Here is a 13,735-nt window from a genome sequence, read left to right as displayed (position 1 = left end):
TGGGTCCACAGAGGCTAGTCTGGCACCAGGATTATCCACCAGGGTGAACTTGTTGACTGGGTTCACAGAGTTGAGCCTAGAGTCTAGGTCCATAAAGGTGATCCTGAAGCCTGAGTCTATGGGGGCAAGCTTGGGTCCTAGGTCTTCATGGGACAATATGGCACTAGGGTCCATTGGGGTGGACCTGTTAACTGGGTCCCAAGAGGGGTCCTAGATCTTGGGTCCACAGGGGTGGGCCTGGATCTCGTATCAGCAGGAACTGACCTAGAGCCTGAATCTTCAGGGGCTGGCCTGGCAGTGAGATTGGCCTGAAGCCTGAATCCATGGGGGATGGCCTGTTGGGTGGGGGAGTGGGGAGTGGGCCTAGAGCCTGAATCTGTAGGGACAAGCCTAAGTCCTGGGTTCACAGTGGTGTTGGCCTGGGCTATGGAGGCTGGCCTGATATTCAGTTGGACTGGGTTCTTTGTCAGTAGGGGTTAGTGTGGAGCTAGGATTATGGGTACTAGCATAATGTTGGGAAGGGTCTAAAGACTCGGTTGGTGAGTCCTTGCCTGGAGTCTGGAGCTAAGGGGGAAGCCTAGAGCTGGGAAGATAGGGGCTGGCCTGCTGGTGGGGGGCGGTTTGCAGCCTGGGGCTGTTGGTGCCTGCCTTTTGGTAGGGTGGGCCTGCAGTCCTGAGCAGGTCTACAGCCTGAGTTTTCAGGAGGTGGCCTAGGGCCTGGTGCCACTGGGACTAGCCTAATCTTGGGACAGGCTCTGAGACTGAGTCTGAGGGGGCTGAACTGGTAATGGAGTGGGCTGGAGACTGGAGCCCACTGGCCTGGAGTGGGACTGGCCTGGAGACGGGTTGTGGTGTCCTGACTGGTGCTGGGTCTTACTGGGGTGTGCCCCTTGCTGGAGTCTGAGGCAATGTTCCATGCTGATGTCACTCTTCTCCCCCCAATTAGAAGGGTATCTCTCTCTGATCTGTGGGAGGGGTGACACGGATAATGCAAAACTCTCCTTTCTACCCTTTTCAATGCTTTTGTTATTTCTGTGCTATATCCAAGTCCTTTAATCAATCACCTGGCTTCCTTAGCTCTTGGAAAGCTGGAAAGCTGAGGCTACTTAGAACTAGAACTTAATTTTAGGAGTTCAGAAGATAAGGGCTGTAAATATCTAGTTCTCCTCCACTTCCAGATATACAGGACTATGATTCCTCTGTTCCTTGAGGTCAGGCATTGCCTAGAAGTGACTAGAGATGGCCAGCAAAATGCAAGCAGGAATGACATATCTTTTGTAGTCCCCATTAGTTCCCATCACTCGTGTGGGATTTCCTGCTCTCTACCACTGCCACACCTGCCAAAGGGGCCGTGTGTTTCAGATCGTGCAATGTGTTGGGGGGGTGGTGGGGGGTAGGAGTAGAGGTCAGGGCAGCCTCTGAAAGCCTGGGTTTTGCGGAGTTTCCACGGCAGGGACAGTTGCCCTGGAGAGTATCCTGAACTGCAGAGGATTATTGCGTGAATGAGAAGTAAACCTTTATGGTACTGGGTGAGGTAGCACAACAGCATAAAGCAGCCCATGCTGAACGGTACAGATACATGGAGATGAGACTTTTGTTCTCCTCTTGGTGGCTTTCCTTGTGCTTTGCCTACATCTAAGCAGCCAAACCACTGCAGAGTTTCCCACTTCTCTTTTGTTCTTCCTCTATCCAAAACCCAGAATAACAGATGTGCGAAGGATTTCAGCTATTGGAACTGCAGGGAGGAAATGGTTGCTCCCTTTCTCTTCAAAATTAGTCTTGTCAAACTGGTGGTCTCCACAGATGCCAGGTCTGTGTTCTCAGGTACTTCTCCCATTCCACACACGGCCAATCCCAACTTTATCCCAATGCTTCAATTCTCTGAGCAGAACAGTGGAAAAAGAGAAAGTGGCATCCACAGGAGCCAGGGACCCACCACAGAGTCAGGAGGCATTGTGACACTTTAGGGGGTCCAGATTCCTCTTTGGAAACAAACAGACCTGATGTGTGCCACCCACAAATCCAGCTATTGAGGAAGGAAGGGATGTAGCCACAAACAAAAAATCTGCAGAACTATTTCCTGGCAAGAAATAATGAATGTGGTTTGGTGTTCCCTTGAGCTCTCCCAGGGCCCCAGTGGTATGAAAACAGTATATCTCAAGTGACTTAGAAAGGAAGTGTGTCTGAAATGTACTTTAAATTATTCCTGTGGGTTTGTGTGCCATCATGTCTTCACTCTACATTTTTTTCCAAGTATACTTTGGAATTTGCATCCCAAAACCCATATGCACATTATTTTGATTTTATTTAATTAGGTGTAATCATAGATTAATATAATTGTCCATAGCATTTACTAAAGAAACTATTGCCACATTTTAAAAAATACTGTAAAATGTAATGGTTACATTTTGCACACCGATTAAAAGTTGTTAGTATTTAAAACAAATATGTCCAAACCAAAAATGGAAATAACTTATATTAACAAAAAATACCTTCCCAGGAACATCTGGCCCTTTATTTCTTTTGCTTTAACTGTGCAATAGGGATAATGACAAGAAACCTTAGAGTATGCCACTGTATCTAAACCATTGGCTGTTAAGAAGTATTGATGATCATTATATTAGTTAAATACAATTAGGAAGTAAACAGGACCTATTGAAATCACGTTCAATTTTGTGACTTGTATTAATTCAACAGATAAAAAATTTGGTTAGCTTTGTTTTATTTGAACTCACTCCAGTTAATAAATTTTAAAGATTTTTCTTCTCTCCTATTAACTAAATCACATTTCTTAATTTCTAGTACAAAATCCTAACTTCACATTTCTGAACTAGGGGGAGAAAATCTAACTAGAAGTCAAAGGATGGGAACATTCTAAACTCAAATTGAGTCTAATTAAGTTTTCTATTACATGTGATAACCCAGCATTGATTGTGGTGATAAGCATAACCACTGTGGCAGGGTTTGGGCAGATCTTGTTTTCTTTGAACTGAGAGAGATAAAAGCACATCTCTGTGTCCAGCTTTTGTTTACTCAGATCTCATCTTTGGATACTCATTTCTGACCCTTTAGGGTCAATTCCAGATAAAAATTATGACACAGATATCAAGTTAAAACACAGATTTTGGGCAAACCCTGTCCTCAGCTGTGCTCATACAGTCCTTATGGCCTTGATAGGAAACCTTGCAGGCAAACCTGCCGACAAGATTTGGCCTGGGGTGGCTAGATCTGAATGGCTGTCATGCACAGAATTAGAAATTGCTTAGTTCATTATGAATTCTCAAATTATTCATCGTGAGCATCTTTTTGCTGGAGCTGCCAGCTGAAACTAAAAAGTCAAAAGGGACTCCGTAATCTGTTAAATGATTTTAAGCTTAAGGAGAAGCATCCAACTTCTTAAGTTGGATGGGAATCTAGTTGTAAAAACAGGGTATGTCTCAACCTATGTCTATTCTTAGAGTCTGCTAAGATTAGTACTTGTCTGAAGTCTCTAAAGGAAGGATTGTCAGTTTTGTCTGAATAAAAAGAATTGGTCCTGAAACTATGATCTTTGGAGGCAATTGAGGCTGGGGGAGGAGAAAAAAATTAGCTTCTCATAAACACAGTCATTCCTAGTCTTCTTGGATCCCCTTACACAGATGGCTATCCATGAAATTGTTTCTTCCACTGGTTTATTTTTCAGTGTCATAGACTAAAACACCTGTTCAAAAAGCTTATTAACAATAAGCTGCCAATGGGCCTTTGAATGTTTTAGACAACAGTGTAAGGAAGAAAAAGCAACATCTTTTTTTCACACATCACAAGGTTAATGGCTGAAAAAAATACAAATTAACAAGACAAAAGTATACAAATGTATTTAATGTAAGTTTTATGTGACATGGAACCTTCACAAATGAAGACCCAGAGAAACCTAGAAACCTGTGTATTTTTATGCTTAGGTTTGATGAACAGTGGACAGTCATGGGGAAGTCTGATTGAACAGAGGGGTTATGACCTAATGGTAATAAACTGGGGTCAGGTAACTTAGCAAGTCCTGTTCATAATCTTCTTTGTGATCCTGTGTCTTCAAAGATAAGAACATTCCTATCTTCCAAGTATTGGCTGGGCACCTTTCAAATAAGGTGCATGAAAACTTCCTCTATTTTAGAGGAAGGTTGAAGAACTCTTTTATGTCCTTCTATAGGGGAAAAGGGTAGGAGCATGTGAGAGAGACATTCCAGCTTCAGCTGTTTTCTCAAAATGCCATGGTGCCACATTTTGGGGTAGTGTGTCCTAAACTCCATCAATATTCTTAAAGAGAATTCTTAATTAAGAGCAGTCTGCACTAACATTTTATAGATTCAAAAACGTTTCCATTGACCTATTCCATTGGGCACTACTACTGGATTGAAATAATATATTAAGGTAAGTGTACCAGTTAAGATAGTCTAAGTAATGCTTGGTTAGAAAAAAGCAACAACTAAAATTGTAAAGGTTCAAAACATTTGCTAGTACTTCATGTCCATGGTGGGTTGGCTTGTAGGGGTGGGAGGGTGGGAAAGAAGGATGTGTTCTACATTGTCTTTTGTCAAGAACCCTGATAGGAGAAACTAAATGTCCACACTGCCATAATGTCAAGTCAAAAAAAAAAAAAAAAAAGAAAAAGAAAGAAAGTCAGGGTGGGAGGAAATGATGCAGAGCAGAAAGGAAGAAAGCAGATGACATAGTGATTCATAAAGCTTCCTCTCAGAAGTGACACACATCACTTCTGCTCACATATCATTGGCCAAAGATATTTATATGGTTACACCTAACTTCAAGGAGCAGGGAAGTGTAACCCTGTCAATTTCTAAGAAAGAAAACTAAGTACTTTGGTGAACAATGTTAATGACTACCAGACTGAACTTTAATTAATGTGAACCCCACTAAATTCTTACGTGTATTTAATTAAGAGTTTATCTGTCAAGTCCCTATGTCTTACAAAGACAGCTAGAGGCAGCTAGTCTTACACCCATACTTCTGATAAATTGTCCTCTCCATAGACATGGAAATTAGCTTCAGTGTAGCAGCAAAGCTTAAAGGAGCAGGTGAGTAGTTAGCTAGGAGTATGCCACCATATCTAAGCCATTGGCTATAGAGTATCATCTATGGGGTCATGCATAGAAGGGGCCAGGGAATGAGTTAAGTACAAGAAGGCACCCTAGTATAGTAAAAAATAAGACAGGAGTTGAAGTCAGAAGACCAGCTTTAGTCTCTAACTTTGCAGTTTACTGCATGAGTGATTATGTGTCCATTGTTTGTCCTCTAGGAGCCTTAGTGTCCCCATATGAAAGATAAAGAATCAAATGGATATTACATGCAAAATATCTTGGGACTCATAATCACTATGTAACCATCACAGAAAGGAAGAATACATTATTCTGAACCCTGGGCTTGTCTGAGCTGTGCACAGATTTTAATGAATCCCTGATTCTGTCTCAGAAAATAGAATTACTATTTGGCATGGTACCAATCCATTTCTTTCTTTTTTTGAGACAGAATCTCGCTCCGTCACCCAGGCTGGAGTGCAGTGGCTCAATCTTGGCTCACTGCAACCTCTGCCTCCCAGGTTCAAGCAATTCTCCTGCCTTAGCCTCCTGAGTAGCTGAGACTACAGGTGCGTACCGTCTCATTCAGCTATTTTTTTGTATTTTTAGTGGAGACGGGGTTTCACCGTGTTAGCCAGGATGGTCTTGGTTTCCTGACCTCGTGATCCACCCGCCTCGGCCTCCAAAAGTATTGGGATTATAGGAGTGAGCCACCACACCTGGCCTCCATTTCATTTTTATGTAAGTCAGCAACTCTAATTTTAAAAGTACAAAATGTAATACTAATAAAATGATATTTTATGATACTTTACAGAATTATTTTGTACCATAGCACCCAGAACCCATATCAACTGCCATCATCAAACAGAGAAAAAGACCCTAAGAAACTCAGTGAGTAATAAAATAACAGGACAGGAAACAAACTTCCTGAACACAGAAAATGAAGTCTCCCTGAAGGAAGGCAAAAGATAAAACAGAGAGACTAAAATGTAAATTGTTATATCTTTATGCCTGATGTTATAACATTAGAAGCCTATACATTATGTGCAACCACCTCCCTTTATTATATCACACATTTTGAGTATTCAGGAGCTCTTTTCTCATTCAGTAAATATTATTGTGAGCTTAGCAACTGTAAATTTAGGTTTGGAAATATTTTTGGTTGTTTTAAAAACTTTAAGTCTTCCTTTCTTTCCTTCCTCCTTTCTCTCCCTTCCTCTCTTAGTTCTTTGTACATTTATTAACTATAGAGCTGCTTCGTGTCACGTGGAGTGCTGCTCTTAGGGATATCAATGTGCTTAGTGTATTTCCCTGCCCTAGAAGGATGCAGAAGCTAGAGATGGTAATGAGGTAGAGGCTGTAATATATGTATAAATAGGATGTTACAGGACCAAGAAAAAGAAAGTAACTGTGTTTAGGGAGGTCAGGAAGGGATTCACAGAAAAGGTGGCATTTGAGTTGAGTTTACTATGTGTGAAAGGTAGGGTAAGAACTTCTGTGTAGAGAAAACAGCTTGTGCTAAGGCACAACGATGAGAAATAGCCTCATGCATCTTGAACCTCACCTGATTAAAAGTAGCTCATACAGAGGATATTTGTGACAAGATGAGATTACACAGATAGGCAAGAGTCTGACCATGGTGGTCTTTATGGGCAATAGCCCAGGAGTTTGTGGGGTGTTCTAAGTGGACTTTAAATAGGCAGATTTTAGAAAGAATACTAACATTGTTACTTAGTAAAAATGCACACATTACCCACAAGTGGGAAAAATACTGTTTACTTTCTAGTTTATAAATTTGTGAATTACTGTATTAATCTATGTGTTGATATCTAAAATAACCTTTTACTTTGTCTCAACAACATTAGCAATATTACCTTCATAAAGCAGGAAATATCCTGTCCTGATCTCCTTTGGAGTAATTTCATAAAAAACATTGGTCTCTTTTAGGGAACCTAATCTACATACCCAGTATTTTAACTCCAAAGCATTTGAGTGTGATTCGTTTATTGGAGTTGTGCTTGACTTTAGTGTAATCATTACAAACACAGACACAGGGAATGTTCTTGAGATTTTTCCATTGTGTAACTCAGTGCTAAAAGCTTTCAAACAAATAAAGCTGGCATGCAATTTCTTTCTCTTTCCCATGCCATCTCAGTGGTGCCAACAACCCTAAGTGCTTAACAAGCTAATTTTTGATAGTCGAATAACCAAAAGTAATAGTTCTATGGTCTTAATTTTTCACAGTGAGTTCAACTTTGTTGCATGTTGTGACAATAAAGACCTTTGGAAAAAAGTAAGCATAAACTAATGACCATGATTCAGATACATTTGCAAGCTGGAAACATTTTGGTCATTGTAGCTGGATGCCTTAAAAGAAAACTCAGTAATACATGCTCTCTTTTCTGTAAGTGTAACATTTGTACATTTATATCAGACTCATAGATTAGAAAATGCTTATAGTAAATTTAAATTGAATATAAACTATAGTACTGGGATATTTTATTTGAGTATGCAACCAAATATCTTGATTATCTGTATGACTATGATTGTAACATGCACTCTATTTTTAAATTAAAAATGGATAAGACCAATAAGATGGGTAATATTTTCTGAGCAAAACATCAAATGATTGTCCTTGGATTCTGACATCACTAGGACATTATACCTGGTTCTATGGAATGGTATATAAAAAGCAAAATCTGATTTAGTGAGTAGAGAAAGAACACTTGAAAGTAAAGTTTAGTTGAATACAGGCCGAAGCAGATCAAAATGCTGTACGATGATGACATAAGCTTAACCTGACTTTTTCTTATCTCTGTAAGGCTTTTGTTTACTTCACCCTTACCGTGTTCATATTAAATGTTTGTCTCTTGGCCACAGCTAAAGTGCAAAATGGTTAATTCTTAGCACTTAAAATTCTAAGGGCGGGAATTCTGGTTTACATAATAGATTGGAAAAATACTTAGCTAGTCAGTTCACTAATGGTGTTCCTTGTGCTCCCCTCCTCCCTGCCAGCCATGGGGAAAACAGATGAAGGCTCTAAGATGGGTGATAACACTTCCAAGGTGAGGAGAAATGTTTCCTGTGGATATTTGCTGAATCCTGGATATTTTGTCCTTTGGAAAATATAATTAATTAAAGGCACAGCCTACAGATTGGGCTTGGTTTAGGCATTGAGCCACTTCCAGGGAGAAAGAGAAACCAGCAAAGTTTTTGTTGGTTTGTTTGTTTTAGCCATTGTAGGAGGCCGGTGAGGGAAACTGGAAACTTTAGGGGCTTCTTCAAATGCTAATTTACCCCATATGACCTTGGCAAAATTATGGACATCTGCAGCCACACTGGAGGTTGAGAAAGTCATCTAAAAGCTTCAAAAAGACATACTGGAGGAGTACCTTAGGCACTCAATTAGTCTCTAAATAAGACATGTGCTAGACTATTAAGATGCCTGAATTGACAGGCTAAAGAACTGGGCTGGAAACTTATGAACGATAGAGCTGGAAATTCTGAAGTCTTTCAGAACTGCAGAGAAAGAAACCAATTAGGCTCTTAATTAAAAGCTTGAGATGGTCATTTTCAAGAAGATGACTGAAACAGATGTATACTGGGACTTATACAATCTATAGTCCAGCTCTAACCTATATCAATTCCTGACTCTGCAAAATGGTCAGCTGCTTAACTGAGTGACATAACAGAAGAAAGGGGAAACACTGTCTGGTGAAACATCACATTATTTGGAATCTCTTTATTTCTTTTATGCTTAATGTCTGACATACAATAAAATATTACTATACATGCCAAAAGACAGGAAAATTTTTATTAGTAATGAAGAAGAAAAAGATAGAAATAGTAGCAGACTAATAAATGATCCAGATATCACAGTTACCAGTAAAAGCCTTTGTAATAACAATAATTAATATATTAAATAAATTAGAAAAAAGATAAAAAGAATAGATGAAAGTATGGAGATTTTCTCCAGAGAATTATATTCTGTTAAATAAAAAGAAATAGATAATATACAATTGAAAAATACAATCTCCACAATTAAGAACTCAATAGATGGATTTAACAGTAGATTAGAAACAGAAGTATACAGGACAAGTGAATTAAAATATAAGTCAATAAAAACACATAAAATTAAGATTATGGAAAAAATTAAAAGAAAAAATGAATAGAGATGTATAGGATGATCCAAAGGTCTAACATACATATAATAGGTATCACAGAAGTAAAAAGAGAAAATGGGTGGAATCCTATTTATATTTTCCAAACTGATGAAAGATAACAACTGAGAGATTCAAAAAGCTTTGAGAACCCCAATTTGAAGATAAACAAAGCAAACTACACCACAGTATATCGAAGAATCTTCTGAAAACCAAATATAAAGAGAAAAGCTTACAGTTGTTGACTTAAAAAGAGAAACACTAAGACTGAAATCTAACTTCTTAACCAAAATGATGGAAACTAGAAAACAATAAAATGACATCTTATAACTGCCAACCTATAATTTCACGCACAATATTTTTATATCCTTCAAAAAATGAAGATAAAGATAGTTTTAGTCAAATAAAAAATAAAGAATTTGTCACTAGTAGGCCCACCTTTGTAAAATTAAATGAACTACTCTCAAGCAGAAAAATGATTCCAGACAACCTACAAAATGGGAGAAAATTTTTGCAATCTATCCATTGGACAAAAGGCTAATATCCAGAATCTACAAGGAACTTAAATAAATTTACAAGAAAAAAAACCATCAAAAAGTGAGTGAAGGATATGAACAGACACTTCTCAAAAGAAGACATGTATGTGGTCAACAAAAATGTGAAAAAATGCTCATCGTCACTGGTAGTTAGAAAAATGCAAATCAAAACCACAATGAGATACCATCTCACACCAGTTAGAATGGCAATCATTAAAAAGTCAGGAAACAACAGATGCTGGAGAGGATGTTGAGAAATAGTAATGCTTTTACACTGTTGGTGGGAGTTTAAATTAGTTCAACCATTGTGGAAGACAGTGTGGCTATTCCTCAAGGATCTAGAACCAGAAATACCATTTGACCCAGCAATCCCATTACTGTGTATATACCCAAAGGATTATAAATCATTCTACTATAAAGACACACACATGTATATTTATTGCTGTACTATTCACAATAGCAAAGACTTGGAACCAACCCAAATGCCCATCAATGATAGACTGGATAAAGAAAATGTGGCACATATACACCATGGACTACTATGAAGCCATAAAAAAGGATGAGTTCATGTCCTTTGTAGGGACATGGGTGAAACTGGCAACTATCATTCTCAGCAAACTAACACAGGAACAGAAAACCAAATATTGCATGCTCTCACTCATAAGTGCGAGTTGATCAATGAGAACACATGGACAAAGGGAGGGGAACATGGACAAAGGGAGGGGAACATCACACACTGGGGCCTATTTGGGGGTGGGGTACTAGAGGAGGGATAGCATTAGGAGAAATACCTAATGTAGATGACGGGTTAATGGGTGCAGCAAACCACCATGGCATGTGTATACCTATATAAGAAACCTGCACGTTCTGCACATGTACCCCAGAAATTAAAATATAATAAAAATAAATAAATAAAAAGAAAAAGAAAAAAAAGAAAAATGATTCCAGATGCAGCATGAAAATATAGGAGAAAATTTCAAACTTCAGGAGAGTAATTATGTGGATAAATACAAATGACTAGTGGCTGTATGTATGAAACAAGAATTGCAATGTCATATATATTTGCGTATAGTATATATTATATATGAAAAAACCAGAATTACAGTGGAAACATATTATTATATTGCTGCAGGTAATGTAGTACTTAGAGAGAAACTGCAGCACTACAATTCTGATTTGACATATTTCTATTTTATTTTAGTTCAAAATGTTTTCTAATTTCTAGCTTAATGCTATTGTGGTCAGAGAATATGCTGCATATATTAGACAAGAAGAAAGACTGAAAATCAGTTATTTAAACTTACAACTCAAGAAGCTACATAGTAAAAAGCACATCAAAACTAAAGAAAACCTAAGAAAATAAATAAAAAAACAGAAATAAACAATGAAAAGGAGAAAAATTAACAACATTGAGGCTTGAGACTTAAAGTTGATAAAGTTTTAATAGGATTGATCAAGAAAAAATAAAGAATCCATAAGTTTTCAGAATTGAAAGTATACAGATCACAATACATTCAGTGAGATAATATTATGAACACTTTCTCCAATAAAATTACTGATTTGGATGAAATGGATTCACGACTCAAAAAACTCAACAACTTACTAATTTTGCCATAAGAAGAAATAGAAAATGTAAACAATCAGATATATGTGTTTGAAAAATTGGATTCTTAATCAAAACTTTTTCATGTTCAAATTCTTTCAAACATTTAAGAAAGACGTAACAGCAATGTTGTACAAATTCTTCCGGAGAAAAGAAAAAGAAGAAACACTTTCTAATCCTTTTAAAGAGGCACCATAATATGGATTATAAAATTGACAAAGGCAGAATAACAAAGGGACATTATATACCAAGTTTTCTGATGAACACTGATGCAAAATTCTTAAGAAAACATTAACAAACTCGTGTGAGCAATACATAAAAAATGATGATACATCACCATTAAGAAGAGTTTATTTCAAGTATGCAAAAGTAGTTTAACATCAGAAATTACTCAATGTACTTCATTACATTAACTGAGTATAGGAAAAGAATAAGAATTCATAAGTAGATTTAGCAACATCACTGAATACAAGGTTAATCTGCATAATTTAGTAAGTCTTTCTAATAATCTAATAATAATCTAATAATCTGTATAATTTAATAAGTCAGAAACACTTGAAAAAAATAAATTTTAAACATTATCACTTACCAAAGTATCAAAAATCACATACCTAGTATGTTAGTCCATTTTGTGTTGCTATAACAGAATACTTGAAACTGGGTAAATTATAAAGACAAGAATTTATTTAGCTATAGTTATGCCAGCTGGCAAGTATGGGAAGCATAGCACTGGCATCTGCTCAGCTTCTGCTGAGGGCCACATGCTAAGTCAAACTATGGCAGAGAGGGTCAAAGGGGAAGTAAACACATGGGAAGAGATACCAACAGTGAGGAGGAAACTTGCTTTATTGCAACCCCTTCTTGCAGAAACAAATTCATTCCTGAGGAATGAATCTAGTCTCAGTAAAGCAAGAACTTATTACCATGAGAAAGGTACCAGGCCATTCATGAGGAATCTGCTGCCATGACCCAACACTTCTCCCACTAGGCCCCATCTCCCAATACTGCCACATTGGGGATCAAACCTCAACATGAGTTTTGGTGGGGACAAACAAGATTGAAATCATAGCACATAGGAACTAATGCAATGAAACATGTGCAAACACCTCTACAGTCAAATTACAAAACATTATTGAGAAAAATGAAAGAGGATCTAAACACATGGTGAGATATTCCATGTTCATAGATGGAAGACTCAATGCTGTTAAGATATTAATTCTGCTAAATTAGTCTACATATTTAGTGTAATTCTAATTTTTAAAACCAGCATACTTTTTATTAATGAAAATTGGAACTGCAAAAGGCCAAGGATATCCAAGGTATTCTTGGAGAAGAACATAGCTAGAGGGCTTTTTTGACCAGCTATCAAAATTTATTATAAAATTACAGTAGTCAAGATCGACATCAAAATTTATTATAAAATTATAGTAGTCAAGACAGTGCGGTGTTTGTAAGACAGAAAAACTGACCATCAGGACAGAAGATGTCCAAAGAAGAGAGAGTCCAGAGCCAGACTAACATAGTCACTGGATTTGTGACAAACAGTAGAAGTTGCAATGCAGCGCAGCAAAGAGATAATAGTCTTTTCAATAAATGATGCTTAGTCCTACTAAATAGAAAATAGTCAAATTCAGATGGATTATAGATTTAAATGTAAAAGGCAAAACAATAAAGCTTTTAGAGGAGAAGCTTGATGATCATCTTTATGATCTTGGAGCAGGTAAAGACTTTAAAATGGGACACCAAAAGAACTATTTCTAAAACAAAAATAATGATAATTCAGTTTATATCAAAATTAATAACTGCTTTAAGAACCTCAAGGTACATGTATCCAGAATACATAAATAACTAAAAATCAGTAAGAAAAAGGCATATAACCAGTAGAGAAATAAACAAGACTGAAGTAGACAGTTTAATAGAGAATATTCAATCTCATTAGTTATCAGGAAAATACAAACAAAAAACCCCACTATACAACAATACTGTACATTCACTAGAATAGCTAAAACAGAAAGGGCAGAGAATCCTGAGTGTTAGTAAGGATGTGAAGCCATAGAAATTGTTGGCTGTGAGTCACTGCTGGTAGAAGTCTAAATTGGTACAACTACATTGGCAAACAGTTTGGCAATATCTTCCAAGCAATATGATGCCTAGGTATATAACTCAACATAAATGTCAGCATAGCTTTATCAAAAGACATGTCCTGGTTGATCTTAGAAGGACTATTTATAAAAGTACAAAACTGAAAATTGCTTGAGTGCCTGTCAAGGGTAGAATGGATTAATGAATTGTGGTATCATCACAAAGTGAAACACTGTATAGCTCCATACCGTGGACAAATATTTTCCTCAGAACTCATCATTGAGAAAC

At 37.3% G+C, this 13,735-nt stretch overlaps 1 long non-coding RNA gene across 4 annotated transcripts in view; it reads left to right on the top strand.

Annotated features, from left to right (window-relative positions):
* LOC134809580 (uncharacterized) overlaps positions 1–13,735 on the top strand; it is a 147,770-nt gene that overhangs the window by 116,910 nt on the left and 17,125 nt on the right. Inside the window, exons 3-5 of one of the 4 annotated variants that reach the window (XR_010155665.1) lie at positions 5,676–5,807; positions 7,311–7,470; positions 8,082–8,131. This is a non-coding gene — a long non-coding RNA (uncharacterized LOC134809580). Of the gene's footprint in view, positions 1–5,675; positions 5,808–7,310; positions 7,471–8,081; positions 9,213–13,735 lie in introns of those variants that run through there. The other 3 variants (XR_010155664.1, XR_010155666.1, XR_010155667.1) reach the window with 3 other exon arrangements.

This window comes from Pan troglodytes, chromosome 2 (genome assembly GCF_028858775.2).
Source record: "Pan troglodytes isolate AG18354 chromosome 2, NHGRI_mPanTro3-v2.0_pri, whole genome shotgun sequence".
Taxonomy (NCBI): domain Eukaryota; kingdom Metazoa; phylum Chordata; class Mammalia; order Primates; family Hominidae; genus Pan; species Pan troglodytes.
Note: the sequence above shows the minus strand (reverse complement) of the source record. Positions and strands in the feature narration are given on the sequence as shown.